Raw genomic sequence first — 14,503 nt, 5'->3', positions numbered from 1 at the left:
CCTGCTTCCAAACAAGGGATGCTCAAGTCTTCCATACTTCATGGACGACGATGTCTGTTAAGGACATGCTACTTTACATATTGCTAGCCTATGCAACAATACACTGTAGCTACATTTTGCTACCTATGACTTTTTAATATACAAAAGCATTTTCCAGTCATTCTCTCCATACCTCATTCATTCTCCTCATATTTTTATCTGGTCCTGGAATTTCTTTTAAACCTGGTTTTCATAATTCTGTATGTTGTGTACAAGTATGTTAAAATCTCTGTTTAGCATCCATGGGCTTTTGACAGAGAGCAGGCAGCTGCACATGCTGCCAGAACACTGTGATCCATTTTTAGGGCAAGCCACATTCCTTTTGGCAGACAGCCTGCTTCTATCATGCTTTTGAGGTATTAGGCTTTTGTTTTGGTGGGCCTTCACTTGCATTCTTCAGAGGAATGGTTAGGGTATAGGCAGTATATGCAGTCTGCGTGCCAGTTACCTCCATAGATGTTTTTTAAGCTGCACATCCCACAGGGGCTGAATCAGGATTTTTTAGGCCCATGGTTGTAATCGACTCCCTAGAAGAGTCGTTGGTTGTTCCGGTTTGAATGTAGAGAGAATAAATATAGTTTGTGTGTGTAAGAATAATTTCTTCTTGAAGAGAAGAACTCGAGGTGTCCCACCCTCTAGAAAGATGGCTGAAATCTGAGGTGATGCTGCTAGGGCATAGCTATACACTTGACGTCCTATTGGTAGGGACCAAAGCACCCACAACAATGTCGATGGACCACTCAAGGTATCAAAGACTGACGACAGGGAATATTCACAGCATGTGAATCCATGAAAGATCCAATGCTGGAGAGTGAAGGGGACTCACAGTACCCCTGGGGTAACCAAGTATGTTTCAGGCGGATCGTTCTATACGAAAAGGAAGTCAAATCCTGCGAGTCTTCATGGAGAGGAATTGAAACAAACTCATTCTTTAGATCTATGACTGTAAATTATTTGGCCTTAGATGGAATGTTACACAATATTGTCATGGAATTTGTACTAAGGGAAACTCAGATTTGACTATATTGTTTCGAGGGCGAAAGTCCAGAATAAATCTCCACGGACCCCCAGTGGATTCTTTTCACTGGATACCCAGTCGTGTTACATGTAGAATCGGATGGTACCAATATTCCTTGCTTCATCAATGCAGAAATGGTCTCGAATATACCTTCATCTGCCTCTCTGGACATGGGTTATTACTTTGCACGTGGCAAAAGTGCTCCTGGTTTAAGCTTGATTTTAACTGCTCCTACTCCTTTTTAATAGACTCACGTCATATGGACTTGTGGTCCATAAAATCTTTGGCACTTTCTCTAAATCTTCTTGGAAAAATGACAGTGTCTTTTTTAACAAAGCCATTCTCTGCAGTATTTCTCCATTCTCTACTTTTATCCAACAAGTGAGAATTATGAAAAATACAAAATCATCTGAGTACTCATCCTTAAACAACTCCTTGTCTATCAAATCGGTCAGCCTGTATCCTTCACTGAGGGCTATCACTGTTCTCCATCCTCTTCCCCTATCTGTCCCATGAAGAACCACCCTTTTCTCTCTACACACTGCTGCTTCTAGCTCCAAGGGGATAATCTGCCCTTCCTCATCACCCATAGGGATTTCTGGTCTGAACAAAAACTCATCATGTATTCTTAATAGTTTACCTATCAATCTGGGCAACCACGATAATAAAACAGTCACTCCATCCAAAAATACTTGTGGGTCCAAAGGGACCCCACTAAATGCTCTCTGGCCAGTAAAAGCGAATATAAACTCTCTCACAATCAAATAATGTATCCCTGGAATGGAACACACTATTCCTTTGTCAGTAAAAGATATCGGCATGTTAAGTTTCATCATTAAGTCACGCCCTAATATGTAAACTGGCATTTTCCTGGAATAAAATAATGGCATAGACATGTTGTGCTCTACTATAGAGATTGGTAATTCACCTGTAAAAAGGAACTAAAATCATCGTCCCAGAGAATCCCTGCACATTCATTGCAATACCTGACATTGGGCATTTTCCCTCACGGACACAGGAACGAGTTTCTCCGGTGTCTACAAGAAATGAAAATGTCTTGCCTCCTATCATCACCTTGAGCCTTGGTTCCTCTTGGGGGTCTGGTGTCACTGATAGTACTGAACACATCAGGTCGCTATGTGGGCTGTCCTATTGTGGATATACATGTATCCCTGTACCTGTGAAAGGATTTCCTTCTACCACAGTCACTCTCCCTAATTGGAGTGCAGGTGCATGCTGAACTCCTGTAGTCATATTCTATTGTGGTACCATATCCTGCTGCGTTTGTACCAGTTGTGCTTGCATGGGTACTTGCTAGGATTGCACTTGTGGCGATTACATGTGTAATGGCACTTTCTGCATTTGCTGTGGTTGCAGCGCATATGTCTGAACCTTGGGTGATCTTGGGCATAATATTCCTGTGGTCCTATATTGTACTGCGGAGCATAGCCCATCCCCCCTCTCAGAGCTTGCCAATTTTGCTGCATGCCTCCTCTGCTTCTACATGTTCTAACTATGTGTCCTATTCTTCCACAATTTCAACATTGTTGTGGTTGTCTGCCATTACATCCTCCTCTTCCCTGAGGGTTTTGAAATCCTCTTAGTCCATTTCCTCTTCCTCTTGGCCAGAAATTGTACCTACTCTGATCTGTGGGATACCCTATGTTATTTTGCTATACCGATTGCATCTCCTGTGTCACCCCACCTTCATTACTTGTCAATACCGCTCCCTCAGTGGCTATTTTTGACAACTTCTTCCGGATTAACTTCGCTTCCTCCTGCTTTCTATTCTTGGCATTCTTCTTATTCTTCTCCTTCATTAATAAGCAGTGATGCACAATCGTCAATTGCATTTCTGGCTATGGCTTCGCTTACATTTGCACCTGGTTTCTTTATTTGCTGTTGCATTGGCTCAGGCAGTCACTGACACAAAAGGTGGTAAAATAATACTACCGTTTTATCCCACGATTCACGCATTTCAAGGCGCCATTTCTCTTGAATATAAGAAACAGTGTCTTCATCTCCACACTCATTTTCCTATTCATAATCGCACCCATGTCTGATGTATCGGGGTATTGCACTCTGAGCTCCTGCCATACTCTCTGCAATTATTGAATGGTGCTCCATCGTGTGTCGTGTTTTGTGCAGTCACACCTGTGTATCCTGCTGGTTTGCAAATGTCATCAGCTCTCTCTCCCCTATTATAGCTGCTAGAAAGCCTTTTATATCACCTATGGCTAACGTCATTCTTGAGGTAATTCTCTCTAGCACATAAATCCATTTTCCCGCACAGTAAGTTAAACTCTGTAATTTACATCTTAAATTGATTTTATCCATTTGTGGCCTCAGTATATATAGGGGGCGTCCTCCCCCTTCTCTAATAATGCAAATTGTGAAGAATCCTAGTCCATAATCAGACCTGCCAACACTTCTTGTTTTCCAGGCAGGGTTAGTCTTGCCAGTTGGTCTCAGTCCTGGTGGTGCCCTTAACCTACTTACATCGTGCTTGTGGTTGCTCAGTGTATGTTGTCAATTCTGATGTTCTCTCTTTGTGGGAGGGGGGTCTACTAAATCTGTCAATTCTCCCCCTTTTTCTCCACTCTATTCTTTTGAAAATCTGCATACGCTATCCCTTGGTGCGCTTATGTTTTTCCCCCCTCTCTTTGTCTGACATTATTATGCCCCAGCTTGTATGGCCGTTATCCTTTTCTGCATCATCAAGATCTAGTCTGCTTAATGACAGCGTTCTATGCTGGTCTTTTATAACGTTATCTAACCTACCTCCAGTTTCCCTTGATAGAGATCCTTCTCTGTTCTCTTGAGTTTCATACCCTTTTGTATGCCTCAATTGCTTATATAAATCCCTATTTCTTTTCTCTATGCCTTCTGTGACTCACACATCAGCCCATGATGGTATTCTTGGTACCCCTTGCAGCTCCCTGCGGGGCTGTTGTGATCCTCTCTCTTCCTCAAGTTGTTCTTGTGCTTCGATCGACACTGCTTCTTTGACATATATAATCTCTCATCATCTTTTAGTCCCCTACTTCTGTTAATTTCTTCCGCTCTTCCCCTCTCCCTTAACTCATCTTCCCCTTGTCTTCTTTGCAAACTATGTTCTTGCATTCTCTGCACTTCTACCTCCTCTCGTCTCTTCTAGTCTCTCCTTTTCTTACCTTGCCTCGTGCCTTCTTCATTCTTCCCTTGTATTCTTTCTCTTCTTCATATGCTCTCTCTTGATCCTTTTCCCGCTCTTCTCTATCTCTTCTCTTTCTCGAACCCCATGAATGCCCTGATCATCCAGTTTCAGTAATATCTGTCCCCCCATCCATTTGTTCTGTACTATTGTTATTCCCTTTGGCTTTGTCCTTTATTTATTTCTCTATCTCCATCTGTTTATCTTGCCTGTCCTTCCTTTCATCACAGAGTTTACTTTGATCGTGTGTCAAGACATATTTGCGTTCTCTGTTTCTACTGTCTTCCGCTTTATCCTCACTGTTATAAGCAGAGGACTCATATGTCGGATTAACATACCCCGCTGCTGCTTTCAATTCCTTTTAATGTATACAGTCCCTTCGCCTCTGCATCTACGCTCTTGTTTTCAGGAGGGGAAAGGGTAGCCAAAGGCATTTTATACTACCATTTATGCTGCTCAAGCATCAACTCCTTCTCCGCTGGATCTTCTTTCTAACTCTGATACAACTTAAATAGCTCTAAAACAGACAACCTTTTCTGTAACTTCTTTCCCTTATATGTAGCATGCAAATACATTGTCATAGGTTGCAGTACAGTTTTTGACAAACCCTCCTGAGGCCACGGCATGAGTGTCTTTACGTCCCTCGGACCCATTCCAAATGATATTTCCTTATTTTAGAGGTCTATCATGGCAATGTCATGCATAAGTGCAGAAGAGGAGTGTCTCCTATGATGACAAGTCGATCTCGACTGTTCGTACTTACTCGATTTTTTTATTATTCTCTTTATGTTACCACAGTGATCAATTGAGCAGGAACAATCAATTGCTGTTTGATTTATCCGGAAAATAAAATGTGTAATCAGCTTTTAAAACTACACAACAATGTTCTTTTTTCCCTTAGTTTACACGGTCTATCCATTTTTTATATCTCGTTGTTCTACCATTCAGGTTTTAAGAGTCTCTATTTATTTGTTTCCTTTGATTTTTACCCATATGATTGACGTCAATCTCTTGATCAAAATACCTATAAAATAAAAATCACCTTAATAACAAAAGCTTTATATTGACATATTTATAACCCCACACATGTGCACTCAAATTTTACCCTGCGTACGCCTTCCTTTACCATCTTTAGTAAATGTATCTCAATCATTTTTGCCCCAGTTTGGAGCTTGATACGCACTCTTCTTGTTTGCTTTGCCTCAGGAATCCTTAACACCCCTATTTGGAGTCTTTTTAGCACATACCCTTCCGTCCCCTTAGAAGTGGGAATCGAGGCATCTACTTCTCTCCTTTATAATCCCCCAAAAATCCTGTTACTTTTATACATACATTATTTACAACAAAATCCCTTCCTCTATTTTTGCCATTTTTAATGTACTACTTACATCTGTGGTCAGCTGAAGTCCCTCGCCATCGACTCTCCCTCAACCGACCAGTTTGCCTTCCCTTCACAGAGTACCTGCGGGGACCAGACAGGAATTTCGTCAAAGGAGGACCTGCCAACCGTATCTTTTACACGTGTATTGTTGCACACCGTTCTCCACAGGAAGCTCTGCAGTCTTCTGGCTAGTGGAGGGGACAGCCAAAAGTCCAAGGAGGACTAGACCTGAACCATACGCACCGCCACCAACATGTGCTCTAGCACTTTGAAGCATCTCTTATGCTAGATGGAACGAACAATAAAGTTCTCAGACCAAATAACCAGACAGACTCAAGGAATATCAGTTTAATAAAGCAGGCTCAACTGGCAAACATCAGACAGATGCTTGCACACACACTTGATTACACAGGGGTCTTATACCCCAACATGTGTCATCTATGATGCCATCCTACGTGGCAAACCATAAAACTTATTAGCGGGAGGGATTGGTTAGGGGAACATATCTACTTATAGAATATATATGGGTTAATACTTCATCGTCTGTCTCTTATCTGTAAGACAACCCTCAAACTACCTCTAAATACGTATAATACTGATTATAGCGAACAAAATGACAGCGGATTGGTCTATGCACCATTGTATAGCAGGTTATCCCATAGACCCACTGATTGGTTGGCATTTTTACCCAACCTTGGACTTCGGCTCAGCTAGCAGCACATAAGGAAACTGAAAGCCAAGTGCTTGGATCACGTCACATTACTCCCTACTTTCCGCAATTAGTCAATCATCTCTCCTCAGGCCGGCCATGAGCCAAAGCTTTTCCATCTGTAATTGACCTTGTAGCCTGTTCTCTGTTCTAGGACATTCAAGGGAGTGAAAGCACATCGCTATCTTCATCCGAGGCTTAATGAATAGCACTGTTTTCGACTTCTGAGTCACATGTGAACAAACAACGTTTTTGTCCACGTGAGCCTCCTATTTACTGCTATTTGATTTAATTATACTGGGTGTCATTGCTTCTCTTGGCCTCTAGAGATTTACTCACTCCACCTTGTATACACTTTATACACTTTTAAATTGTCCAATACTTTGCTCTTGTAGATGTTTTTCTTCTTCTAATCAAAGCTCATCCGTCTGCCTCCCTTTGTACTTTGCAGCTATTCCTTAAAAATAATGTGCTTGATCCCAAGCAAACACGGACTCCTCTTTGTTTTGCACACAAAGCTGTTCTTCCAGCATCTCCTGACTCTGCAACACTGATCGGCTTCCGAGGTAGTTGAATTGAATATTTACATGAACCGGCGTCCATTTTCCAACATTGGCCATCCTTGCCACGTTATATAGTCCTCTATAGCAAGCATCTATGCATCTTTTCTATCTTGTGTTACTGCACATTTACACTTATTGGTCAGCAAGTTACTTTGCATTCTTTTACATTCATGATTATCGTTCCATACAGGTTTCTCTTATCGCTTCAGTTAAATCGTCACTCTTAACTATTTTCATATTGTTTTAGCATGGCTTTGAATATATTCTCCATGACAGCACTCTGCCCACAACAGATTTCACTCGGCGCTCCCTTATGTCCAATGGTGCATGCCGACATACTTCCATACGTCATCGTTCCACACTTTCATTGCAAGGGTTGTCTGAGTGCATATCGTCTCTCATACACTCAATGAGGTATAGGCATAACATATGGAGTCTCACACAGGGCCCTGGTCCTGCTGTTCAGTAGTACATCGGCGAGGGGGCAGGAGTTAGGGAAAATGCATCCGCCTGCTCATCTACATCCGTTTTCAAATAACAGTAATTGGAACAAAGTTGACCAATCAAGGTACCTGTAAAGACGAACACTGCTGCCTTTCAAGGTTTGTCCAACAACTGTTCAGCAATAGTCCAATGGAAAGATCTGCTGAGTTCATGCGCACTGTTTTTCAGTGGGTCGACATTCACTAAAATCTATAGTTTATGTACATATTTGGGAGTCCAATTAATTTTGAAGAACTCCTACTACAAATACATCTTCCCTGAAATACATGATGCCTGGCTACAAGAGTAGGCAGCACTGGATAGTGCTCTTGCTGGGAAAAGGCTTTGGTTCATAGGTGATGGAAAGTGTGTCAGTCCTGGATTTAGCATGAAGTATTGAACTTATCACCTCCAGAACTTGGACACAAAAACATTGTAAGCTCTGTGATGGTGAAGATCACAGAAGGTACTTCTTCTGTTGAGATGGAGAAGCATTGTTTTGTAAAATCATTTGAATTTATGCAGTCCAGAGAATTACAAGTGAAACAAATAGCCACCTGGAAGCACGTGAGCATTGTCAAAGTCATGTGAGAAGTTCACACAGATCATGCATCGATTTGATGTTTGCCATGTGTCAAAGTCTGTTGCTCAGAACATAAATACTGCTGGCAAAAAAGGGCTCTGAAGAACTACTGAAATGGTCACAGTCCATAAGTAAGAACCATTAGTGGAGTGAGCACAATTGTGAAGACTTTGAAGACATACTTGGTGAAAAGTGGCAATCCCTTCTGGACCATGCTGCCAACAAATATTCATGGGAGGCCTACACACTGTATCATAACTACACACATCCAAGATTAAGCGAAGAAATGGGTTGAGCCTGTGTCATTGCCTCAAAGTCCTTAGGTCGATTGTGTGCAACAAGGAACTCACAGAATTTTACTACACTGAAGATTTGGAGGTGTTCCATAACATGTGCCTCAAATACTGCCCTAAGAAGGTTGCATTTCAGCATCAATGCTATGGAGGCGAGGAAACTGCTTGCAGTGCTGGGCTACAATGAAAACATGGATAGGCAGCAGGCAAGAACTGCTGGTGGTGCAATTGGAATGGAAGGGGAGCAAACAGCGTTACTTTGGCCTTCAAGAAAAGAAAGAAAAAAGGAGTGGGTCACCAAGACTGTTGAAAACATTTTTGAAAAAAATAAAAATGGGGACTCGAGGTTGGGTGTGATCTCATTTTAGCAATCTTTGTGATGAATACGCGTGGTCTGAAAATTGGATTTCGCCCACGTGCAGAAACAATGGCCAACTACATTGCGTCAATAAAAGGCCCTGAAAGGTCTGCCATTGTCACCAAACTAAGTAGCAGATTTCAATAAACTAGTGGGGTGGGTGGGGTTTGTTCGCTTTTTTAACAGCATTTACTGACACCTAAACGTCTGTCTTCTTCAGACACTGAAATGCCCTATGTGTGTAATAGTTCAATATAAAACTATATGCTGTAACTCAAATCAACATGTGTGGTTCGTTATATCATTGGCTAATATACATATTTATACATTACAATATATGGTATTAAAATTAATTATGAGTGATCACAAATTTTTTTAAGCAGATAGCAATGATTGTGGAAAGGCAACATTTGTGAGGTAATAGTTGATTTTGTTAAAGATTATTTTGTCTCATGATTCTATGAAACAGGTGGCCCATGCATGTACACAGCTGATAAATAGCATTTTCTTGTTCGAATTGCTGAAAAGCCGTAACACATGAATTGTAACCAATAATTGAGAGGCAGATTGACGGAAGCTTATATGAAACCAGTGAGTTCTGCACGACTTCTCAAAAATAGGGAAGGCATATCAAGATCATTTTACCAACAGTGTATCGCCTTTCAGCATTCATACTGAGGGGTGACAATTTGGGATGTATCCATTTTGAAAGGATGCACAATGCCTGGATTATTTCTATGCTCTCAGTAGTAAGCCATATTGGTAAGACTTTACCGGAACAGATTTTTGCAGAATGAATAGCAGTAAAGTATGTGTGATTCATTAAGGTATATTTTTGTTTTATGTAGTCATGAAAACCATGTTAAGAATATGCTATTCATTCCTTACATGTGTTATGGGTAGTGTGAGGTTGGCATCATGGAGGGAGACACAGACAACAGATTCAATGCAACAAAAATACATTTGTTAACTTAAATGTCAGTATGGTGCAAGGCCTAACTTACCCTATGCTAAGGTTGGATTTCCCTTCCTAAAGGATAGTCTGGGTCAGTAAGTTCAACTTAAAAGTCTGTCTGTGTCCAAAACCTACGCTTGCCCTCACAACTAACACCAAACCAATGTGTAGGGATGTCAACCATAACTTAAATAGTGTTCCAAAAGTAAAGTTCCAAGCTATTTACAGCTCTGGCGTATTCTTCAGCTTCTCTAACCCAAACATAAACAAGTTGACCACAATCTTCAAGTTATCTTCTCTTGGGTTTAAAGTAATATAGTTCCATACCTTTTTAAATGTCAGGATACCCTACAGTTCCATGGCAACAAGTCTCAGCATTCCCTTCCCCAAGTTCAATATCAAAAGCTGGCACAAAAATAAGTATCTTGAAGCTTTGGCTTTAAGCTAACCAACAATTTTTCACAGCTCAGGGTTCCTTTTCGCAAGCCTTATATGCATCAATAGTACTTTTCCTTTTGACACAGTAGTAGGTTTCCTTGTCAACATATAGAGGGTCTCTGGCCTTGGCGCATTTGTCGGACCACACGATACACTCATTTCAGGTCACGCACCCAGGAATCTTTTGTTCTCCTTTTAGCAGTTTGATGTTCAGCAAACAAATAGTTTCTCAAAGGCAGCTTCAAAATCAAACAGTTTCTCAGACTTGACTTAAACTCTGCAGTTAAGAGTCCTTCATTCAATTTAGTTTCATAATTCCTTTCCGTATATGAGAGGAAATATGCCTTGCCTATTTCAGCGCCTGCCCTTGTTGACTTCTCTAATCACTCTTTCACCACAGGCTGTTTCCCTTTTTCCCCTCAAGCACTCCCTTGTGCACCCTCTGCTACAAACGATGACCTTTCTTGCCCAGATAACTATTGCACCATCTCCACTACCCACTTCCTGTGTAAACTCCTGGAGAAGCAGGCCCTACCCCAACTGACTGTTACGCTCACCTGGTATCCACAGGGATGCCACCCAGGTGGGTTACTCGCTGGTATGCTTCTCAGCTTTGCCCTGATGTGGTCTGCGGGGAAGGTTCTGCCTGAAAATACAGGAGGACTGTGTTCAAGACATGACCTCCGTCCACCCCCCGTATGCTTTCAGTCCCTCTGGAGCCCTCTCCTCACCTTGTGGTAGAATTAGGCATGCTCTCCAACCTGCCTTCTTTGCAGGGACGCGTTGTCTTTCATGGGCGAGTGCGGTCCAGTTACTTCACTGACGTCGGCCGGTTTGATATTGTTCGGGTAGGTCTTATTGCTGTTCTTTAGTTTTGTTGCTATCCTGCATGCCTTTCTTTGTTTAAAATGTCTCTTTTTTCTCCCTTAGGTATGCAGAGCTTCAGCGCGGCGAACTGGCTTGGTTGAGCCCCGCTGGTAAATGATGGTGCATTAAGTGCGCTATGATGCGTTAAGTAAGCGCTATGCGCAACGCTGCGAAGTCTTGCCTTTGCTAACATGTGTTTTCCTTCCCTGTAGGTCGCAGTGTTCTTCAGCGCGAGTGTAATGTCTGGAGTGGTGCCAGCCGAGAAGCGACCAGCCAGGTAAGCCTTTTGAGCAGTTCGTAATTTGTAAATGTCTACAGCTTTCTTTATTGTTGCCTATATCTTCCTCTTTCAGGTCGTTCTGTCCGGGAGGCGTGCAGATTCGAGGAAGCTGTTCTCAGTAGCTGCGAGTGTTTAAAGATGACGACTGCAGGTAAAATGCTGCTGCTAATGATGTTCCTTTTGTCTCCTTACAGGTTCTGCTTCTCCGAGGTGCGAGGGAATAGCTGGTCACAGTGAGCGTCACGTTGCAAGCTGTAAAGTAACACAAAGCATGTTCTGCAGTCAGGGTGTGGTTTATATAGTCCAGGGAAAGTAGTACCAGGGAAAGTAGTTCCAGGCCTGCCACACCCAAAACACTAGACCGCATAGCTTGGTTCTTAGGAACCAAGTTACGTGGTTCCCTCCATGTTGGCTGACAATACAATAAAGTAGTTCCCAAGCACATTGTTGTTCCTGGTGTATGAGCCTAGCGCCATAGGCGCAAGGACTGGCCCCATGAGGGCTTTTGAAGAGGATGCCAGGCTCTAGAGGCCAGAGTCCTGACTCCACCTGGTCAATGGGTTTGCCAGAGGGGGTTTTGGGCAAGGGTCGTGGCACTGACCCGCCATACCAAACTCGTTGGTTGCCTCCATGACCATCAATCTGGATTCTGGGCATCCAGAGGCGCGGGAACTGTTCTCCTGAACATCCTGAACACCTGTGAAGACATGCTTGCAAATCTGGACTCCAATTTCTGCTGTTCTTATCCTCCTCAACCTTTCCTCTACCTTTGACACAGTAAACCAGTCTATCGTCATAAAATGGCTCCATGAGGCCCTCAGCATCACAGATCAGGCACTGGATTGGCTGACCTCTTTTCTCACCAACTGCCCCACTCAGCTGCAACTGAGCTGTTTCTCCTCCTCCACTTCACTCTCTATCTGTGGTGTACACCAGGGATCTATCCTCTCGCCATAGCTTTTCAATATTTTACTCGGTCCTCTTGCGCATCTGATCTACTCCTTCTACCCTCATTTCCAGTGTTTTGTTGATGGAACACAATTTTCCATCAAACTTCTATCTACCACTTCCACTTCCTCCTCTCTCATTCCCAATTGTCTAGCCGCTACCCAGGCATGATGTATGGCCAATGACCTCTGTCTCAATGCCAGTAAGGCAGAGATCCGTCAAATCGGGACTCCTGCGCCCCGTTTCCCTCCTACCCTCTGGCCTCCATACTTGGGCTCTCTAACCTCACCATCAAACAGGCCAAAAACATCAGGGTCATCGTTGACTCCTCTCGATCTCTCTCCTTCACCCCTCACATATTGGACCTTGCCAAGAAGGCCCATTTCCAGCTTCACCTCCTGAGAGGCATCCATCCTCCCTTTCCTCACCTTTCCTCAGAAGCTTAATGTTTCCAGAGCTCTGGTCCTCTTCTAAGCTGGACTACTGCAACAGCCTCTTCCTCAATCTCCCCCTTTCCTCCCTACGCCCCCTTCAGCTAATCCAGAAAAGGGCTGCAATTTATTTATTTATTGTGTGTTATATAGCACAAAACTGAACTTTTCACACATTGTGTTACATCAAAAATTACATATAAATCAATCATTTGTACATCTTAAAATCTTTACATCTTTAAAATGCATCTTCAAAATACAATAAGGACTTAAACTCTAAAACCAAATACAAATACACAAACTTAAAAACAGAAAAGAATGAAAGAACGAAAGGAAAGAACAAAAGAATCACTTTCTACTTATTTAAAATGACATCCTAAAATTCTAGCAGCCTTATGGACATGGAAATTTGTATTTAGGATTCTAATCCATAAATCCTCATCTAATACACTAGGGTGCACATCAGTTTTCCTCGATCACAAGCAGCGCACAGCCGGACTGTACACACACAAATGCTTTAAAGTTTCATCCTCTAGGGCACAATATCGGCATAGTCTTTTTCCCGCTTTTGGACCTTTCTACCATTCCCCCAGTACCTCCATTGTAAGGAACAGATTTCATTTTCATCTCAACATTTGAAACCTAAATTCTTTAGACGGACGTTTCCTCAAATACAGAGCTAGAACCTTATAACTCTTTTATCGACCTAGTAAAACGATCATTAAAACATCCAAGATTCCAAGATGGCCGCCAAGACATCAACACCATGAGGAGAGGGCTCCCACCTGCCGCCTTCGGTTTCAGTAAAGGTGTGTCTGCCAACTAACTAGAGGCATTGGAGAGAGATGATCAGGACCCCCTGGAGGTGGAGGGAGCAGTTCGCAACATCTATGTTGGTGTATTTTATTTTCACTGTGCTCGAACGCAATTGGATTGGGGCGATTGCTGGGGCATGGCACTTCTCGTATAGGACCCAGAGCTAGTGAGGGGGTGAGGGGGTCGAGATTGATACATCACCCCAAAAGACCTATGAGGACTCAGCGGAATCGGATGGGGAGGAGCCGGGAACCTCAAGAAGAAAGAAGAGGAGGTCTGCCCCATTCGGAAAGACAGCGAGGGTGCGCTGGAATTACAAGGGCAGAGGATAAGCGGTGAGGAGGATTGGACCCCCAGTTACAGTTCAGGGTACTCAGAGGTACCTAAGAAGAAGGCCCCTTCTAGTTTGCTATCATAAACCCTAACCTGGTGAGAACAACGACGTGGCAGCCAGCTATTAGAGCTGCAATACGAGGGGGCCTGAGTAAGAAACGCTCATGTTCATGAACGTTGGGGGCAAAAAGCACTGAGACAATAATTTCAACAATACGGAGGGGAGAATTGCGAGTCGACAATTGAATTGTTGTAGACCCGCTGCACATATGTCCAGAAATAGGCCTAAAGATATCAAGGAGGGGGTGTCCACTCCCAAAATATCAAAGAAGAAGCAACAGGAGGGTGCACTCCCAAAGCTATGGCCCAAATAAGGGGATGAGACAACTGATGAACGGCCAACACCATATCAAGACCCCAGGGCGGCCTCACCGTCAAAGATGTCAGATCAGGAGTCCACTAAAGAAGTGATACAACAATGCTTTAAGGACGACTTCAAAGATCAAATGACTGATACTCTTCAGGTGCAACTAACACTTATAAAAAGCAGAACTTGCACACTATTTACAGGAGGGGAAGGGTGACATCAAAGATCTGGCTAAGAGACTAAATACCAATAAAACTGTGATACAAGATCTTTCAGAGGATACACGTAAAATTGACATTTTGACTGACCAGTGGCAACCCACAACATGGAAATTCAAATGGAGGATCTGAAAATCGATCAAGTAGATCAACATTAGGGTCAAAAACCCTCCCAGAAACGATTGAGGATCGTGATTTAAGAGGAACTATGCAACAAGTGTTTGCTGACT

General features: G+C 42.8%; 1 protein-coding gene across 2 annotated transcripts in view; it reads right to left on the bottom strand.

Annotated features, from left to right (window-relative positions):
* DUSP22 (dual specificity phosphatase 22) overlaps window positions 1-14,503 on the bottom strand; it is a 479,337-nt gene that overhangs the window by 417,308 nt on the left and 47,526 nt on the right. Inside the window, exon 2 of one of the 2 annotated variants that reach the window (XM_069613517.1) lies at window positions 5,639-5,712. The exons of the other annotated variant lie outside the window; for it this stretch is intronic. The gene's annotated coding sequence lies outside the window, so the exon portion shown is untranslated. The remainder of the gene's footprint in view (window positions 1-5,638; window positions 5,713-14,503) is intronic. 2 annotated transcript variants of the gene reach the window in all.

This window comes from Ambystoma mexicanum, chromosome 5p, assembly GCF_040938575.1.
Source record: "Ambystoma mexicanum isolate Mex_15411 chromosome 5p, UKY_AmexF1_1, whole genome shotgun sequence".
In the NCBI taxonomy this organism is placed as follows: Eukaryota; Metazoa; Chordata; class Amphibia; order Caudata; family Ambystomatidae; genus Ambystoma; species Ambystoma mexicanum.
Note: the sequence above shows the minus strand (reverse complement) of the source record. Positions and strands in the feature narration are given on the sequence as shown.